The sequence below is a fragment of the Dasypus novemcinctus genome, chromosome X, assembly GCF_030445035.2.
Source record: "Dasypus novemcinctus isolate mDasNov1 chromosome X, mDasNov1.1.hap2, whole genome shotgun sequence".
Classification (NCBI taxonomy): domain Eukaryota; kingdom Metazoa; phylum Chordata; class Mammalia; order Cingulata; family Dasypodidae; genus Dasypus; species Dasypus novemcinctus.
In genome coordinates, this window is record NC_080704.1 from 13,309,735 (window position 1) to 13,331,280 (window position 21,546).

Genomic DNA, 21,546 nt, shown 5'->3' on the forward strand with positions numbered 1-21,546 from the left:
GTTTTCTGTGTCTTTTTTTGCTGCGTCTTGTTTCTTTGTCCGCTTCTGTTGTCGTCAGCGGCACGGAAGTGTGGGCGGCGCCATTCCTCGGCAGGCTGCTCCCTCCTTTGCGCTGGGCGGCTCTTCTTATGGGTGCACTCCTTGCGCATGGGCTCCCCTACGCGGGGGATACCACTGCGTGGCAGGGCACTCCTTGCGCGCATCAGCTCTGCGCATGGGCCAGCTCCACACGGGTCAAGGAGGCCCGGGGCTTGAACCGGGGACCTCCCATATGGTAGACAGACGCCCTAACCACTGGGCCAAAGTCCGTTTCCCTAGATTTTCATTTTTAAAAAGCCACTCAAACTACAAAACATGGGTCAGATTGAAGGCAAGGAGTGTAGTCATGAGTCTGTCACAAGTGAGAAGATGGCGTTAAGATCTATCATAGGACAAAAAGGATGCAGAGGAGGAGACTGGAAGGATGGTTAACAAGCAGGTGAGATATTTCTTAATAACAGATTGGATGTGAGGTGCGAACATATGAGAAGGGTCAAAACTGACATTGAAATGTCTGCCAGGGCTGCTATGACAAATACCACAAGTTTGTAGCATTCTGGTGGTGGCTTGCTGACAATCACGTGGCCATCTATCTCTTTCTGTCTCTGTTTCCTCCTGTAATTTGTACTTCTATGTCCAAATTTCCTTTGCTTATCAGGACTCCAGTCATACCAGATTAAGGCCCACCCTGATTCAGTTTGACCTCATCTTAATAGGATTTTTGAAGATATTATTTAAAAATGAATTTACACCCACAGGACTGGGGGTTAGGACTCAAACATGTCTTTGTGGGGGGAGTTGGGGGAGAAGATGAATTCAGTTGTCTTATACATGGACTCCTAAATTGACAAACACCTACATGGAACAGCACCTTACATTACCATGCTTATATTCCACAAAAATAGTTTCCATTTAGGAAACAGTCAAACAACCAAATGCATGATTTCAAAACCAATGTTTCCATTTGTACAAAATAAAGAATGGTGAAAGTGAATGGGGCTGAAATAGCCATTTGTAATGACACTGGGTCTTCACTGATGAAGTGCCCTGCATTCTGGGTCAGCTTTTTTCTGGAAATTATCTCATAGGTGAAAGCCTGTACCATAGTGAAAAACTGGCTGATCTTTGTCCCCAGTTTCTGGGGAGAAAACCTCAGAAATTAGGAATTTCCTGTGATAGGAGTATCTTGTGCTGTTCAGGGTGGGCCCAGAACCACACCTGATAGTTCACACCCTCATGACAGGAAGGGGACAGTCACACGTGAAGCTTTAGGGTAGGGGCTGGCCCCACCAGAAAGACCAACCAGGTGATCAGGGGGTTGGGGTTTCAGGCCTCATCATATTGACCTCTGGGAGGGGAGAGGGGCTGCAGATTAGCTCAACCACATGGACACTAAGTCTATCCATTATGCCTACATGATTAGACCCCATATCAACTCAGGACACTTGAAGACCCGATGAGCTTCTGTGATTGAGAAAATGAATCTCTGTGCCTGGAGGGTGGCGCCTTCTGACTTCACATGGAGTAGATGTCGAGGTTTGTGCTTGAGACTTTCTCAGACCTTGCCCTATGGCCCTCTTCTTGTGGTTTCTTCTAATTTGTATCTTTTTACTAAAATAAAGCTATAATCATAAGGACAACACTTTCAAAGAGTTCTATGAGTGAATATCAAACCCAAGGTGTGGGGTGAAAACCCCCAAATTGGTAGCCAATTGGTTAGATGTGCTGGTGGCCTGGGCCTATGAACTTGAGTCCAGTACCTGAAGGGGAATGGAAGGGGAATCTTGTAGTGGATATCCCTAACCTGTGGGGTCTGGCCTAACTTTGGGTGGAGTCAGAACTGAATCGATTGAGTTACTGAAGTCTTGGTGTCAGAAGATGTTGTGTAAATCTGTAGTAGTTCCATGTAGGTTTTTTTTTCATATTTTTTATTATCTTTTTTTTTAAAGATACATAGATCACACAAAATGTTACATTAAAAAATATAAGAGGTTCCCATATACCCCACTCCCACACCCCCCACTCCTCCCACATCGACAACTTCTTTCATCCTTGTGGCACATTCATTGCATTTGATGAGTACATTTTTAGAGCACTGCTACACAGCATGGAGTATTTTTTCAAATTCTACTCAATTTATTCATTTTTTTAAAAGATATTACGTGAAAAAAATATGAGGTCCCCATTCGCCCCCACCTCCCCCACCTCACCACTCCCCCCACAATAACACTCTCCCCCATCATCATGTCACATCCATTGCATCTGGTGAGTACATCTCCGGGCATCGCTGCACCCCATGTCCCGTGTTCCACACCATAGCCCACACTTTCCCACGTTTCATCCAGTGGGCCATGGGAGGACATACAACATCCGGCAATTGTCCCTGGGGCACCACCCAGGACAACTCCAAGTCCCGAGAATGCCTCCACATCTCTTCTCTTCCTCCCATTCCCTGCACCCAGCAGCCACCATGGCCACTTTTTCCACATCAATGCCACATTTTCTCGATTATTAACCATAATAGTTCATGAATAGAATATCATTAAGTCCACTCTGATCCTTACTGTATTCCTCCTTCCTGTGGACCTTGGCTTGGTTGTGTCCATTCCACATCTATGTCAAGAGGGGGTTTAGATTCCACATGGATATTGGATGCAATCCTCCTGCTTTTAGTTGTAGGCAATCTAGGCTCCGTGGTGTGGTGGTTGACATTCTTCAACTCCATGTTAGCTGAGTGGAGTAAGTCCAATAAATCAGAGTGTAGGAGCTGAAGTCTGTTGAGGTCAGGGCCTGGCTATCATATGTCAGTCCAGAGATTCAAATCCCCTAGATATATCTTAAGCCCCAGCACCAACTATAATTCCAGTAAAGTAGCATGAAAGTCTTGTGAAAAGAGATCCCATCTGAGTCCAGCTCCATCACGCAGAAACACCAGCTCCAAAGAAGGGCCAACTGGCACAGCAGTGAACCCCATCTGCCATAACCATAGAACCTGTGGGTCTCTTTAGCCCTCAAAAGGACCAATATCTGGGGTTGTATCTACTTTCTCTGTCTCTGAGACTCTGCTCAGGTGTGCATAAGGCACAGCATAGATTATAGTTTAGGTTGTAGTTTACACTCTCTCCCAGTCCACTCAGTGGGTTATGGCAGGATATATAACGTCCTGCATCTGTCCCTGCAATACCATGTAGATTTTTGATAGCCCTTAGAGTGGCTCTGGAGTGAGAGCCAAGACACCATGCTCTACTCACAAGAGCTGTCTGACAAGAACAACAGGTTCAGGATGCTGCCCATGCATGAATTCCTGGTAATCCAAGGCAAGCCAAAGGAAAATCTTATCCAGAAAGAAAAATCCTCCAGTTGTAATTTTGACCACATAAGAAGCCCAGAGCATATCTGGACAATAACGCACCAGTTCGACCAGATTGCCAAAGAACCAGATGCTCTCTTTGTTTAATATGAAAAAAAAAAAAACTTGCATTCTATTTCCTAGACACTGGGACCAGGAACAAATAGGAGAAACCTCAGTGTTTAAGCAATATAACAAAATCTTTTATAAAATTTCAACTTGTACAGCAGATATTTTTGATGTCCCACCATGACCTTCATTCTACCTGCTGAAGGCTACCTACTGGGAACAGCTGGAACTCTCTGCCTGAAGGCTTTTTCTGGCTGAAGGAGCAAGAAGTCCTTGCACAGGGCAAGCTGGAAATACCAGAAAGTTAATGCCCCTGGAAGCAGGCTTTACCAATGGCAAATGTAATGTTGGTTGGTAAATATATCAACCTCCTTGCCCTTAGGTGGGATAACTCTGAGGAGTGTCCAACACTGTCTCTCAAAGTCTTCCACAATATCCAGCCCCTGTTATGGGTAGAGGGAAAGTATTTGAGTGCATGTACTTTGTTCTGGAGGCCTTCCCAGGAGACACTAGTAGAAGAGTGTGAAGCGAGATAAGGAAGAGAGGGAAGCCACTAAAGCAGATCACCAATGTGAGCAACTGGTGTTCAGTCCTACTGGAGACCTCTGGGAGATGGTGTAGAACACGCCTCAGAGTTATCCCAACAAGGCTAGGAAAGCTGGCATATTTCTAGCCCAATGCCCACCAGTTATAGGTTGAGGGTGCAAGCCCACGCAGCTTGCAACATCCAGAGAGGTAGAGTAGCATGGACTGGGAGGTGGAAGCCAAAGAGTCAGGGTGCACGGGAATAGCAAATTCCAAGAGACAACAACAGCATCTGCTATGAAGAGCTGCAACCCCTACGAAGGGAGTCAGAGATCACTCCCAGTGACTGATTGACGTAAGTCTTGAAGAACAAGTAGGAACAAGTTTGTTTGGAGAGAGGGACAGGAGCAGGAGCTGGGAGTTGAGTAAGTTAGAGGGGAGGCCCATTAGGTGGGAAGCTGCTAGAAGTATCCAAAAGAGAAGTAGAGCAAGCTTGATGCCAGGACCAGGTGGTAGAGTAGGAGAGAGGGGATGGATTTGGGGACTTTAAAAATGATAATCAAGAAAATGTCATCAATTATTTGAGGGTAAAGAATCACAAAAAGGGAGATTCTTAGGTGTCTGTTTCGAGAGCCCAGGTGGCTGCACTGGTCACTGTTCAGGGCACAGTGGTGCAGGCAGGGAACATCCCCACTGAATTCTTTTAATGTGCTGCATTTAAGGCCTCTGGGGTATCCAAGTAGAGATATGCTGTGCGTGTTATTGATTAGGAACTCAAGAGCACTAAACTCTTGAGCAGGAACTCAAGAGTACTAAAGATAAAAGACTTGCTATCAGCAGAATATGAAACAAAATTAATTCCACAAAGATATGTTAAATGTTCACTCTGTGCCAGGCATTGTGTTAGCCAGAAAAGATCTGCAGCACTGAGTACAAAGAAAGAAGTGCCCCTGCCCTCTTGGAGCTTAGAGTACAGAGCAGTTTCCGCCAATTACAGATGTTGGCAGACCATGACGGTTGAAAAGATGCCCAAGGAGAATGTGAACCCTGAGAACAGTAGAACTTGGAGCTATTCCAACATCTGAGGCAACAAGAGCAAGGAAAGCATGTGAAAGAAATCAAGAAAAAATGATCAAAGGAGGAGAATAAATAAGAAGATAAAGACTGAAAATTTAAAGTTTTTAAAAAAATCATAGTAACTTTGGGGTTTTGTTGGTCTTAGTGGTGCTATGTGTGTTGAGGTGTGGTCAGGGTGCTGATCAAAAACTCTAAATGCAGCGAGTTCAAGAGTTGATGGAGGGAAATGGACTTTGGCCCAGTGGTTAGGGCGTCCGTCTACCACATGGGAGGTCCGCGGTTCAAGCCCCAGGCCTCCTTGACCCGTGTGGAGCTGGCCCATGCGCAGTGCTGATGCACGCAAGGAGTGCCCTGCTACACAGGGGTGTCCCCCGCGTGGGGGAGCCCCACGCACAAGGAGTGCACCCATAAGGAGAGCCGCCCAGCGCGAAGGAGGGAGCAGCCTGCCGAGGAATGGCACCACCCACACTTCCCGTGCCGCTGACGACAACAGAAGCGGACAAAGAAACAAGACGCAGCAAGGAGACACGGAAAACGGACAACCGGGGGAGGGGAGGGGAATTAAATAAATAAAAATAAATCTTAAAAAAAAAAAAGAGTTGATGGAAAGTGGCAAAAAAAACCTGGGATATTTATATCACATATGTGGACATCATAAATATTGCCCACAACTAGACATTTTGCTATAACATTAAAATGTAACTAACACTTCAAAAACAAAGCCTTATCTTGGATCCTTCTTATGTATTTCTAATTTGTTCCTTAGATCATGATATATATCAACAAGAAAATAGTAATACCTCAACTTGGTAACGTGCTTTAGAGTTTATCAAACAAAACATATGCCTGGGTATTTATCAGGATTCTTGGTTGCAAGGAGCAGAAATCTGACTCTAACTTAATAAGAAAGGGAATCTATTGAAAAAAAGATCAGTGTGCTCTGGGGAGTCAGGGTCCAAAAATGCACAGGAATGAAGGGAGGCTGGGTAATAAATGTGTCCACCCCAAATACCACCACATCCCTTATGCAGGGCCACTGTCTCAGAACCCAGTGGCTACTCCACTCTGCCACCATTCTCAAGGTCTCTTGGTTTTACATTCCTCACTGAAGGTTCCAAGCTCAGGTGGAAGTATCTGATTGGCTAAGTCGAGGCTGCATGCCCTTGTTCTGCCCAACTGCAGGTGGAAGAGGAAATACCTTTGACCTTATCCTCCCACATAAGGAGATGAGAATCTGCTTTCCATCACGACTGACACAATGGATACTGCCCAAATCTAGGAAGGGGGTGAGAAGTGACACAGCTAAAAGAGGTAACAACCATACAAACCTTCAGGTTTACTTATCTGCTAGGTCCGTGCTAAATCTCTACACTCATCATCTACCTTTGAGCTTCACTAAACTTCTACGTGGTGAGTTACCATCATTCCCAACTGACATCAGAATAGACTACAAATCAGAGTGGATAAGTGCAAGCATTAGCATCAGGATTCAGACACAAGTCTTCCAACTCCAAGTTGAGGACCCTTCCCACTGTGGATGGTTAGTTCAATTGACCTGAGTGTTTGTGGACTCACGCTCTACCCCGAAAATCATGGCATGTGTAAGAACAAAAAGCAACAGAGGGAACGTGGCTATGGCTCAATCAGTTGGCTCCTGTCTACCATATGCGAGGCCCTGGGTTCGCATCCTGGGGCCTCCTTGTGAAAGCAGGCTTGCCCACAAGCCACAGAGAGCCACCACCCTGCAAGTGCCACAGAGTGCCGCCCAGCCCGCAAGCGCCACGGAGAATCGACTCAACAAGGTGACGCAACAAAAAGGGAGACAAGTAAAAACACAGAAGAGCACGCAGGGAATGGACACAGAGAGCAGACAAACAAGTAAACCATAAGCAGGAAGGGCAGAAATAAGTAAAAAATAAATACAGATACACAGAAGAATGCACAGCAAATGAACACTGAGAGCAGACAGCAAGCAAGCCACAAGGTAGAGAGGGAAATAAAATTAAATTAAATTAATAAAGCAATAAGGCATGAAACTTTTCCAAAGACAGTACCACTGAAATGGCCCACCTTTCTTTATAATTATTCTCAAGTCATAGAGATTGTCATTACCCACATCCATCATAGCTTCGATTGGATTTATGCTCTCAAGAAATGAATGAGAACATGATTGTGGTTCTGAAATATGGCATGAAGCATCTACCCTGGAAATTAACACCCAAGTTGTCTAGAACCCATCCTGCTGGCTGTGGCCCTCATAAGGCGTTTAAACCCTGAGCTGGACTTGTGAAACTCTTAAGTCAGTTCTCAGGCAACTTAATCCACGGAGAGAATTATTTTTATCCTTGGAAATAGCAAATGCAACTCATATTAAAAGAATCTATAGATTAGTACATTCCATACCTGTTCATGTGAAGTTTTTTTTTAATTGAGCTTCTATGTGAAAGTTTTTTTTGTTTCTCACACAAAACAAGGTACAAAATAATGCTCTGGAATGTGTTCTACTCTCAGTCAATTGCTGCTTTGGCTTACAAATTTTGGGGGTGGGAGCTGCCAAGTTAATAGAGTTTGTGTGTATATGTGCGAGTACAGGGGGATTCTTTAAATGCATCACACTTGGTGCATTCAAGTGTCTGTGGCTTCTGTGTCTCTAATACAAGTGGTCATTTGTGATTTCTTAACAGGACATTTCTTTTTCTTATTCACATAGTGGGGAAAGATGGATTGCATTTCTGAAAAAAATGTATCAAGAAAAATAATGGAATTTATCCTTGAAGAAGAAAACAGGATTGTGCGTACTGTACATAGACTGACACATAAAAAACAAAATCTTCTTAAAGGTGCACTTTTCTGGTCTGTATGAGTACTCTCTATTATATTCACCTGAGTTAACAGGATGAAGGAGTATAGCAAATCAAAAATGAGATGAAAAATATTTAAAATTTTTAAAGAGATGAAGCCATTAAAAACACTAACCAAAAGGTCAGTATTTGTTGAGTTGAAAGTATGGGTCAGGCTGAGATCTGCCTCATCTAATCCTCACAGCAACTGGCTCCTGTCCTGAAAATTAACACCGAGGAAACCAGGCCATCCCACTCTTAGTGTCTCTCAAAATGGTCTTTAAACTCGAGTAGAAGTTGTGAAATTCCTAAATCAATTTTCAAGCAATTTAATCTGATGAGAGTATAAATGTTTATCCTGGGAAACAGCAAATGCAGTTTAGATTTAGAGGATCTGTAGAGGTGAATATTTGATGTGAACATTGTCCTCATTTGGCAAAGACTCAGATTGAGGAAACACACTTAAGATTATGATGTTCATTTCCTTTGTTTTGTTATATCTCCCCATTGCCCAATTTGAGATTAAAATCAAGAAAAAAATGTTTTCCTAGAATATGTTTCCAACTTCTTACTTTGGATCAGCAACTCTGGCTGCTAAACAAAGTTCTTTCATGTTAAAATAAGTCTAACCAATTGGGATTACTGCGATAATTTCCCAAAGTTCACAGGGTGGCAGTAGGAATCAGAAATCCAGAGCATTCAGATACACTCTTGACACCAGAAGCCATCCCCCCACCCTACCCCACCCCACAGGCAAATGGAGATTGAATGGGCCTGATTACTATCAAATGAAGGCCCTTTAAAGCCAGAGCTGCTGCCCTGTCCCATGCAAGCAGATGTAAGACCTTTACGTGTGTTACATTCACTAACCTTCCAATGGCTAAAGCAAGTCATATGGCCAAGTTCAATATCAGTGGGATAAGAAAATATACTCTGCCCACTCGAGTGACTGCAAGATCATATTACATAGGGAGGGAGAGAAGAATTGAGTACACAACCTAAGTTATCACACTATGCAAGGACCTCATCACTATGGCCCCAAAAGAACACAACTTGAACACTCAAAATACATTTGGGTGAGGAGCAGTTTCATGGGGAGAGCAGAAATGAATGGCTTATTCACGGAGTTGTCCAAGAGTGGGAAACTTGAGCACTTAAATCACAAAGCTGCTCCAAGTTTCAGTTAGGAGTCAGGAGGCTGGGTTCTACAAACATCCAGAAATTCTCAGTGTCCGAAGGAAATCTGCATGCTTAATGCAGGATGCAGCTATAATTGACTGTTTGATGGGGCTCAAACCTGGCCTATGTGGAGCTTCCTCCAAGACCCCCTCCCTCACCAAATTGCAGCATCCCTGGGATCTTAGATCATGTTCTCTGGAAATAGACTCTGAGGCGGGGAGTTGCCCATAGAATGTTTATTAGGGAGTCCTCTCGGGAGACACTCCCAGAAAGAAGTGAGGAAGGTAGGATCAGGCAGAGGGAGGTGGCAGCGGGTAATGCTTTTACAACGGAGGCCTGAGCAAAGCCTCCAGGGAGCTCTGGAGCTGGGGTAGATCTTCAGTCATCCCAAATTGAGCAAAGAAGGCCAGAGACATTTGTATCTCCTAATCAGCCAGTTGCTGGCCTCAGATGACCCTCTCAGAGGGAGCATAACCTTGAGAAAGGCAGTTTCCTGGGGCCAAGGGCAATTTCAGAGAGGGGCACAGCTGTGATCAGCAGACAACATTTCCAGCAGCTGGGGGATAGCGGATTACCCTTGAAGAGGAACCTGGGTGGAGTACCACAGTATCTACTACAGTTGGTATTTCCAATCTGCTTGGGAACCTATGCTAGATAACTGGGGGGTGAGAGAAGAGTCTGTGATTGTGCCCAGGGGACAGGAGGAGAGAAGAGGAGAAAGGGGGAAGGTTCTCAATTTGGTCCCTAGGATTGGGTTCACGTTCTCGGGTGAGGGCCCTTACATTTCCATGAGATGATGTGCACATGAGCACGTAAACCACAGGTCAAAAGGATAAAGCCTGGCTTAGAGCTGGGGTGCCATTCACTCTGCCCTCCTTCTTCATGGAAACCAGCAGACTGCTGGCATGCAAGGGACTGGAAATTTGGGAGCATCCAGTAGAGACACTGGCATTCTGCAACGGGGCAGGGGTTGGAATGAGGCTGTGTGAAACGTGACATCTCCTACCTAGCCAATGCCTGACCTCAACCCTGCCTGTCCCTCTCCCCAGGCATTCCTCCCATAACTCCCTGGAATCTCCTGAGCTTTGGCTCTATAACCCTTAAAGCTGCCCACCCCAGGCAATCTGGCTTTGAGAAAAGACCATACACCAAGATGTTTTCCCAAAACTTGCACGCAAGTCCCTAGCATTCAGCCACCTTTGTTCCCCAGACATATGTGACCTGTAGAATGGCTGCCATAGGTGTGGACAGACTCCAGTGAACTTCTTGCCAGTCTCACTATCTGTCACAGGGTAGCTGAGGCTCTCTCTAAACTGCCCTAATAAACGCTTTTAGACGGACCACCCTGCCGATTAATGCCTCTCTCTTCAAACACTCAAGTGGCCCCACTGTACGGTGGCTTGGGGCAGTCCTGTCTGGGTCTTCCCCTATTTCTTCTCTCAGGAAAAGGCCTGCTGCTGGATCAGCTGGACACAACAGAGGCCTCACCAAGTGGCTTTGCAGGAAGTGAGAAAGGCAGCTGGAGAGAAAGTACAGGGCGAGTGCACAGTGGTGGCAGCAGCTAAGCAGCCTGTGGTACTTGAGCCACACCTCTCTGGACACTTCCCCCAAACAAAACTGATAGGATTCTACTGCCAAATGGGGGCTAGGCAGGCATTTGGAGACAACATCCTTTCTGTTAAATGCCTCGCTGTAACTTTCAACTGCAAGAGCTGCTGTTTTGCTCCTGTTATCCTAAAAGTACTGAGGATTTCTCCAGGAAATATTCCATGTAGCTAATGTGATGGGGCAAAAATCATAATAACGTTTGAGTACTCACAGCATCCTCACAATCCCTGAGAGGATGGAGCGCTTCTTGCTTGGAAAGGATAGGTTCTGGCCATTGTCTATACTGATTTGTGTAAAGCGTAGAAACAAGAACTGAAAGAAGCCCAAAGAAGAGAGCTTGATCTAGATCAGAGCCAAGAGCAACCCCAATCCAGGGAGAAAAGGATAGATCCAGAAAGAAAATGGGGGAGATGGTGCTCAGAGAGATACAAGATCCTGAATAGGCTGAGTAGTCAGAGGAAAAGGAGGAGAGGGCAGGGAAGAAGATAGTAGGGAGGAGAGAAAAATTTATCTGAAGGCAGTTACCATGCTATGATGAGTATAATTTAGGAATTAAGAACATTGTAGATTTATGGAATGTTTTCCACGTGTCATGCAATTCAATTTCACTTTAAAGAAGCCTGCAGCAAAGATTTAAGATGCTTTTCAATTTCGGAGTTGGTCAGATGTGCCTTTGTTTGAATGTGACATCAAACAATGGACAGGAAGTGGTTTAGCTTTATCCAAGTTCTCTAACGAAGCAAGAGAACTAACAAAGATTTACAAGGTTAGAGATGCTACACTTAGCGAATTTCCTTGTGATGAGTCTCAAAGGGTGGCCTTGCATTTTTATTAAGCTCTATGCTACACTCTCTAGTTCTGAAAGCCCCTAGAAGGCTCTCTTCCTTCTATGTTATACTATTAATAGTGCGTGCATGTTCTAGGATCTCTTTGAGAACAAGTGTTGCCCATGCAGATCCCGGGTTCTTAGCAATCCCTGTAGAACACAGGATCAGTGGATGAATGGATCCTGATGAGATCACATCATTTGTTAAAGTGAAACTGAAATCAGTGGCCAGGGTCTCCCTTAGGCATAATCTCAGGAACATGTCGCATAAAGTACAGTGGGAACATCCTATTAGTGTGAATTATAGTAGTTCTCAAATTATTTTTCGATCTCTTGAGATTCAGTTTTACTTTTTAAAAATCTTAAAATTCCAGCTGGACCCAATATGTAAATTTAGTCATTTAACTTAGGTTCACTTTCACGTCAAATGAAACCGAACAGCAAGAGTAGTTTAAATGCTTAAATATGTTAGGAAGACCACTTAGCAGAACATAAATGTTGCTCAAAATGTTGTGATTAAACATGCTGCATTGTGAAATCAACTCAGTTCAAAGCTTAATTCTCTCCAATCTGTTTCTTATTTCCTTTGCTCTTCCCCTTTCCCATAAGATGCTCAAATATTTCTCCCTCAGTAACCATTAATTTGATTTAGTGAGACATTTGTTCTTACAGTTGTTAATTTATGAACTATATCCAGAGTGCCTATGAGTTTTCTCTATTTTATTTAAAATACTGGAAGCCATCTTCATTATTGGCTTTTAATGCTTAGCTGTTACTTAGAGACAGAATGTATAATAATCTGTATAAACATGTTGCTGGCAGACTATGCTTTTTTGCTCCTTTGGGTCAGGACAATTGACAATTCTCACCTCTTCCTGGATTTAATGCTGCCTTGTGAAGAATCTCATCTCCCTTATCATGATTTCCACCAACTTAAATAATAATATCCATGGAGGTCCACTGACATGGCCCAAGCGCGACTCGCATGGTAAGTTTATGGAGCTCATTCATATGCATCATTTTCGGTCCAGAGTTCACTGCAAGAGATGGATCTAGAAATGAGTGGCTATAAAAGGAGAGATTGCTGGTGATGATTACAGCACAGTAGTTGATTCCACGCCTTTTATTTGTTTAAAGCAAATGAGGAAGATATTCCCACCATTAACTAATCAACGTTCAGACACAGGTCAGGTGATGTTTGAGTTGCCAGCAGAAAAATTCATGAAGTCAACAGAATTAGAATTGCAGGCAAAGTAACTGACAATTTGAGGTTACGTTTGAGATTTAAGATCACCACCATTCTTTTTAAATACATATTTTTAAATAGCCACTAAGGAATGTAAGCTAGTTCTTATTCCTAGCTGCTTGGTTACTGTTAAATTAGGGCATGTATAAAAGTATAGTGTGTCACAGCGACCTTATATTCTACTTTAAATTTATGTTTAATTGCAGCCAAAATGCTGGGCCAACAAATATCTTGCAATCTTCTGGCTTCTTTCAACAATGTTTTGAGTGAACCAGAGCAAAAGCTTAACAGCTCAGCGACACTACATTCTATAAAGGGAATTAAGGGGAAATAATCGTACTTTGGTTCACCTTAGTGTATCTGCCTCAAAAACACTGACTTAAGAATTAAATCAGCAATCTGAATGTAATTGTTACTTGGGGATAAAAAAGACTATTATTTAAAAATATTTTGCCCTCCTTCCTGGAAAAAATATAAGCTTGGTGTTCAATAATCTGCTATTTATTACCATTTCATAAATATATTTCAGTGTTACCAAGTGATATTTCACAGCTACAACTCTAGAGGAAGTAAAGGACAACCATGCCAAAGTGGCAGGACTGTGTGAGTACAGTGGCTGAAACTATACTCTTCCTACAAATGCCAACAAATTGAAGTAATAGAACAATACTATCAATGAGAAAATCATGGTCCTGATACATTTTAGGGTTCAAAACTGTAAAAGATGTCATTTTTTGCTTTTCTATAAAATTGGATAGTGGAATGTATTAAGTATGAGTACCATGCCTACTGCTTGGCTCAAAATAAAGGTCTAGTGAAACGGTGTTCACCAAACCTTTGTCACCATCATCAACATTATTATCATCATCATCATCACCAACATCATAACTATCAAGGAGAAGCATGGGGTCCAAGGAAAAGGCACACAAGCTTTGGAGCTGGAAATCTGGTTATGAGTCATGCTGACTTCAGGTCATTTCTGCTGTGTAGTCTGCCACCCCAGGGCACAGCTGGACACCTATGTAGCTTCCTGAATGGCAGATTCTATGGTACTTTAGAAAGAGACTCCTGGCCTGTAATAATAGTCACTGTGACATCTGGAAGGCAGAATGCCCATGGCCAGATAGAGCTGGATTGCAAACCTGGCACACCATTATTTCTGCCTAGTGGGCTCTGGGAAAATTCCTCAAATTCTCAGAGCCTTAGTTTTTGTACTTATAAACTTACTATCTTAGTTTGGGCTCCACCAGAAGAAGACCCTGAGAGGGATGTGGATTCAGGTAGTTTATGTGAGGATGATCTCAAGAAGTCCAACGGAGGGAGTGGAGAAGGTGAGGCAGAGAAGAAAGAAGCCAATGAATGGTGCATTCATGAGTGTGGGCCAGCTGTGGACAGGTGCGGACCCTCTGAGAAACCACAAAGAACATGCTTCAGAATCAGCCACTGGAGAGAAGGGCAATGCAGCATTTTTCTATTTACTTCCATCCGCCTCTGGTGGAGGGTTGTCCCTGGGGGGGTATTAACCCTCCTCGGCACTTCTGGGTTGCAGGCAGAAAAACAAGCTCCTGGGATGGTAGAAGAAGCCCTCAGGCAGACAAAAGAAGGAGGAAGAGGAAGAGGAGGAGAAAGCAGATCCCTGAGGTGGGAACTAGAAGTAGTTAGAGGAAGACGACTGGAGGAGAGGAGGAAGAGGAGGAGAAGCAGAAGGGGTTGGAGGTTGAGGAGGAGCGGGGAGGTTGAGGAGAAGGCACACGGCAGGGCACAAGACCCAACCTGGGTCATCCCTCACTTGTGTAATCCAATCAAAGGCCCCCAACTGAATCCAGCACAATCAAAAGGTACCACACCCACAGAAATGGATTAGCTTCAAGAACATGACCTTTTCTGGGATCCACAAAAAGTTTCAAACTGTCAAAGTCCCTTTGACAAAAAGTGCAACCATGGGGCTACTCCTCCTTTTCATTGTCAGCAGCACTACCTCCACCGCTATCATCACCACCTCCATCATTACTTTTTACAAGAGCATCCCATATGACAGATATTGTCCCAAATGGCTTGCATACATTATTTCATTTACTTCTTATGAGAACCATGCAAAGATGGTTATCTTATAACCATTTATCAGATGAGAAACTGAGGCTTTGGAAGGTGGAATTCACACTGCCAATGGTAGAGTCCCAAATTCTTACACAAATTCTGAATTCCTCCAGTGCCAATGCTTTTTGCTGCCCTTGCCAAAATCTGAAACATGGCATATTGATGGAAGTATATCTACACTAGAAACATATATATGCACGCACACAGAAATATGCCTTTAATTTTTCACAGCTGTATTGATATATACTTCACATACCATACAAATCACCAATCTCAAGTGTACAGTTCAATGGTTTTTAGTATGTTGCAACCATTGTCACAATTTTAGAACACTTTCATCATTGCAGAAAGAAACTTCATACCCAATAGAAGTCACTCTACACCCTACCCCTACCTCCCCACAGCTCCTGGAAACCACTTATCTATTTTCTGTCTCTGTGGATTTCCCTGTATTGGCCATTTTGTACAAATGGAATCAAACAAAATGTAATCTTTTGTGTCTGCCTTCTTTCATTTAGCATAATGCTTTCAAGGTTCATTCATGTTGCAGCATGTATCAGAACCCTCCTTTTCATGGCTGAATAATTGTCCATTGTATGGATAGACCACATTTTAATTATTCATTTACCAGTTGATGTTCACTTAGCTTGTTTCTACTTTTTGGCTGTTATGAATAATGCTGCTATGAACATTTGAGTACAAGTTTTTATGTTTTAATTCTTTGTACATATTTTTTCCATCAGATTGTTTTCATATCATCCACGATAGCCTAAAGAGGGAATATCCCTAAAGCTAGGACCCTACAATGCAACTTTTCTAACAAATAAAGGGCACAAATAATTAGAACTCATAATATTATAGAAGATACATTCAAAGCCTTATGAGGGACTAAAATTGAAGCTTTAAGAGAAACAGCAAGAAGTCAGAGTGTAAATAAATTTCTAAATACAACAATGAGAAGAAGTTATCCATCATACATTGCTCTGGATATAGGGCATGATGCAGAACAACAGGATTGTTCCCATTAGGTGAAAGATGTAGTTGCTAAAACTCATCTTCCCAAGGCTAGAATCAGTTAGGCCCTAGTAAGGATCCAATTGTTTATATTTATCTACCTGACATTCACTCAACAGCTAAGGAAAACCCTTCTGTGATGGTTAGGCTAATGTGTCAACTTGGCCAGGTAATTGTGCCCAGTTGTCTGGTCAAGAAAGCACTGGGCTAATTGCAATACAAGGGCATTTATAGTCTTTAGTCATCAGTGAGTTTACTGCATAGGTGGCTGATTACATCTATGATCAGCCAGGGAGATTGCTATCAGCAATGAGTGCCATTTTATCCAATTTTCAGCATTCAGAGAGAATTTCTTTGGACAGCAATGTCTCCCAGAAACTTATCAAGGATCTTCATTGGATTTTCATTGGAGCCCCTGGTTCCAGCCTGCCTGTGGAACCTGGACTTGTACATCCCCACAGTCACGTGAGAGACTCATAAAATCTCATACTATTTACAGATACCTCCTGTTGACTCTGTTTCCCTACAGGACCCTGACTAATACACCTTCCAAAAGCAATGCATTGATTATTCTCAACTAAAAATGAACAAGCATAATTAAATTTCATAAAACCCCTCTTGACAACATCCTCTTTCACTCTCCACCTCCCATTTCCACTTAAGACTTTTTCAATCTTCAAGGCTACTTCTACCATCAAGTTTTCTTGGATTTCCCCCAAATTGGACTCTTTTCTTCATACCATTCCACTAAGTACTTGGGGGCATCAAATAAGATAGGGGACAGAAAAGTTCTTAAACCAGACGAGGTCTGTACCTGCAGAAAAAGATGGAGGCTAATCAAGGAGTACAATAATATAATCAAAAACATTTCATATAGAGAGATATGAACTTACACTTTTGGTTGTAAGGAATACAAATTCACTTCAAACTAGCTTAATCCTCCAAAAACAGTCATTGGAAAGATACAGTACGGTTGGCCCCAGGAGGAAGCAGAAATCATCATGATTCCATGCAGCTGCTGGACTGCACATGGTGGAACCTAAACTGCCTGTCAACACGCCAGCTTTAGGGGAACAAAACCTCTCTTCTGTTCAGCACTGCACATCCACCCCCTAGCTTCTGGCACATTGTAGGTGCCCAAACTAAGGTCTCCCAGCTCCAATCCTAAAGTTAAGAAGAGAAAAAGAGAGTGATCAGCTCGGGTCAGGTGTCCTCTTCAGATCCAATTGGCTATCACTACACAAACAACAAATGTCTGTTGGGGCCCATCCCTTGGGATGGGAAGAAAGAATGGCTCTCACGGAGGGCTGTCTACCGTAACCCATGACCTATACAGACTGCTGTTTCAGTTTTGCTCTTTTGGTAACACTATAACCCTGGAAAACCCTTCTGCATTCTCACTCACTCCCTTTTGGTTCCATAGCAGGTATTCATAAGAAGTTTGGTCAGGACTAATAATGAAATATACAGTCAAGAAAGTAAACTCAAACCAGGATAATACTCCCTGGTTATGTACCAACCAACTGAGCTACCAGATACAGATGCTTTAAAAAAAAGACATTCTTTACACACTATGTGTCCATTATTTAAAATACCTATAATTTCCTTAAATTGAATGGTTCGACCCAGGTCAAAAAACAAGTGATGGGTGCCTGTCACAGACACCTTCAGGAGCCAACAAGACATTGCTATTAATATTATCTCTAGGGATGAAGGCTACTATCAGGTTCTGTGGGCAGTGCGGCCCATTTGATAGAACCTCTGAGGGGAGGTTACTTTTTGGCCACTGAGGGAACTTGGAAACTCAGAAGGAAGGTGAAGAGTGAAAGATGAATAAAACAGATGCATAGCAATGAGAAAGTCTAGAATAGTACATGTAGAATTCTAATTTTAGGTTCTAGGCTTTTCCTGAAATCTGGTTTCATCCCTGCTCTTGGGATCTGTGGACATCCCTGTATAATTTTACAAAATATCCTTACCTACTTTGGACTGGCTTAGGTTACTAATAACGAGAACCTTAACTACTACATAATGTGTGTAGTAAAACTTATGAACTTATGAAACAAACATGCACATCATTGTACAGGCCTCACATACATCACCCCACCACAAATAACTTGTTGTTGCTGTTCATAAACCATATAATTTATCTAAAGTGGATGATCAGTGGCATTTGGTATAATCACTGAGCTGTGCATTCATTACTTCAATCAATATTAGAGCATTTTCACTACTCAAAAAAAAAACACATGAAAAAAACCACTATCATACCCATATGTTAGTGCTACTAATTATAGATCCTAAATTGTGCTTTCACCATTTCTATTCATTTCCAAACATTTCCAAACAACTTTTTTACCAGTTCTGCACAGATTAAGCCTCAGCTTTCCATTCTCTAACCACATTCTATTCTCTGGTGAATTCTATTCTAGATATTAACTCCATGAGTTTGCTCATTATAGTTAGCTCAAAATAGAGAAATCATACAATATTTGTCCTTTTGTGCCTGGATTGCTTCACTCAAAATAATGTGCTCCAGGTTGACCCACATTGTCATGCGCTTCATGACTTCATTTCTTCTTACAGTTGCATAGCATTCCATCGTGTGTACTTACAGTTTGTTTGTTCGTCAGTTCATGGACACCTGAGTTGTTTCTATCTTTTGGCATTTGTGAATAACATCACTATGAACATCGGTGTGCAGGTCTGTTCGTGTCCCTGTTCTCAGTTCTTCTGGGTACATACCTAGTAGTGGTATTGCCAAATCACATGGTAGATTGATATCTCACTTCTTAGGAACCACCAAACAAACTTCCACAGTGGCTGTACCATTCTACATTCCCACCAGCAGGGAATAAGTGTTCCTATCTCTTCACATTCTTTCCAATGCTTATAGTTTTCTGTTTTGTTAATAGTGACCATTCTAGTAGGTGTGAAATGATATCTCATTGTAGCTCAATTTGTATTCCCTAATAGTCAGTGGTGTTGAACATATCTTCATGTGTGTTTTGCCATTTGTATTTCTTCTTTAGAAAAATGTCTATTCAGGTCTTTTGCCTATTTTTTAATAGGGTCATTTGTCTTTTTATTGTTGAGGTATAGGATCTCTTTGTATATCATGGGCATTAAATCCTTCTCAGATGTGTGATTTCCAAATATTTTTTGCGCTGAGTGGGTTGCCTTTTTTACCTTCTTTACAAAGTCCTTTCAGATGCAGAAGTGTTTAATTCAGAGGAGGTCCCATTTAACTATTTTTTCTTTTGTTGCTCCTGCTTTAAGTGCAAAGTTTAAGAGACTCCCAATGACTAAAGGTCTCATAGATATTTCCCTTCATTATCTTCTAGGAGTTTTAAGGTTCTAGCTTTTATGGTTAGACCTTTATCCATTTTGAGTTGAGTCTTGTATAGGAAGTGAGATGGGGTTCCTTCTTTGTGCTTTTGATTACGGATACCAAGTTCTCTCAGTACCATTTGTTGAAGAGACTGTTCCATCCCAGAAAAGTCAACTTGGTAGGCTTATCAAAAATCAGTCGACAGGAAGTGAATGTGGTTCAGCGAATGGGCTCCCATCTATCATACAGGAGGTCCAGAGTTCGATTTCCTGGGCCTCCTGGTGAACACAAGCTTGCCTGCATGGCAATCTGGCCCAAGCAGAGAGCTGGCCTACACAGAGTACTGGCCTATGTAGTGAGCAGGCCTGAGCAGAGTGCTGGCTCATGCAGGAGTGTTGGCCTGTGCAGCAAGCTGACCTGAGCAGAGAGCTGGTGCAGCAAGATGATGAAACAAAAAGAGACACAGAGAAGAGACAATAAAAGACACAGCAGATCATAGAGCTGAGGTGGCACACAAGATTGAGCACCTCTCTCCCACTCTGGAAGGTCCAAGGATCAGTTCCCAGTGCTGCCCAAAGAGAAGACAAGCAGACACAGAAGAAAGCACAGCGAATGGACACAGAGAACAGACAATGGGGAGGGGGAGGATAAATAAAGAAACAAATCTTTTTAAAAAATCAGTGGACCATAGAGGTGAGAATCTATTTCTGAACTTTACATTTGATTCCATTGATCAAGGAGTCTATCTTTATGCCAATACCATGCTGTTGGTGGCAGACTTGGCCCAGTGGTTAGGGCGTCTGTCTACCACATGGGAGGTCCGCAGTTCAAACCCCGGGCCTCCTTGACCCATGTGCAGCTGGCCCATGCACAGTGCTGATGCGCACAAGGAGTGCCCTGCCACACAGGGGTGTCCCCCGCATAGGGGAGCCCCACGCGCAAGAAGTGCACCCTGTAAGGAAAGCCACCCAGCACGAAAGAAAGTGCAGCCTGCCCAGGAATGGTGCCGCACACATGGAGAGTTGTCACAACAAGATGACACAACCAAAAGAAACAGATTCCTGTGCCGCTGACAACAACAGAAGCAGACAAAGAAGACGTAGCAAATAGACACAGAAAACAGGCAACCGGGGCAGGGGGGAGGGGAGAGAAATAAATAAAATAATCTTTAAAAAGTTAAATTAAATTAAATTTAAAAAAATACCATGCTGTTGACCACTGTAGCCTTATAATACACTTCAAGATCAGGAAGTGTGAATCCTCCAACTTTGCTCTTCTTTTTAAGATATTTTCAGCTATCCAGGACACTTTTCCTTTCCAAATAAATTTGGCAATTGACTTCTATTTCTGTAAATTTTGTAGGATTTCTAATTCTATTTCTGAATTTTGAAAAGTATTGCATTGAAGCTATAAATCAATTTGGGTAGAATTGACATCTTCACCAAGTTTAGTCTTCCCATCCATGAAAATGGAATATCTTTCCATTTGTTTAGGTTTTCTTTGATTTCTTTTAGCACTGTTTTGTAGCATTCTGAATACAGATCCTTTACATTCCTGGTTAGATTAATTCCTAGTTATTTGAGTCTTTTTGTTGTTATTGTATGTGGAATTTTTTCTTAATTTCCTCCTCAGCTTGCTCATTAGTAGTGTACAGAAATTTTTGCATGTTTATCTTGTATCCCACCACTTTGATGAACTCATTTATTACTTTTAATAGCTTTGTTATAGCTATTTCATAATTTTCTAAATATAGGAGCATGTCATCTATGAATAGTGAGTTTTACTTCCTCTTTTCCAAATGGATGCCTTTTATTTCTTTTTCTTGCCTAATTGCTCTAGGTAGAACTTCTAGCACAATGTTAAATAACAGTGGTACGGGAAGCAGATGTGGCTCAAGTGATAGAGCTTCCGCCTACCATATGAGAGGACCTGGGTTCGATCCGTGGGGCCTCCTGGTGAAAAAAAGAAGAGAAAGAGTGCCCACATGGCAAGTCAGTGCCTGCACGAGTGCCCACATTGTGAGCCAGTGCCTACATGAGTACCCATGCAAGTGCCTGTGTGGTGAGCCAGTGCCCATGCAAGTGAGTCACACAGGAAGATGATGATGCATCAAAAGAGAGACAAGGGGAGAGTCAAGGTGAAGCACAGCAAAAACCAGAAACTGAGGTGGTGCAATTGTCAATTGGTCTCCAGGATCGAATCCCAGTGAATCCTAGAGGAAAGAAAATGAGAAAAGAAGACAACACAGACAGAAAAAACAAAAACAAAAAACCAGCAGGGCAGGAGGAGGGCAAGGGGGGAAAATAAATAAATAAATAAATAAATCTTTGAAAAGAAATAATAACC

The 21,546-nt window shown here is 42.6% G+C and overlaps 1 protein-coding gene across 1 annotated transcript in view; it reads right to left on the reverse strand.

Moving 5' to 3' along the window:
- Window positions 1–21,546, reverse strand: part of ARHGAP6 (Rho GTPase activating protein 6) — a 535,211-nt gene that overhangs the window by 456,462 nt on the left and 57,203 nt on the right. The gene's annotated exons all lie outside the window — the stretch shown is intronic.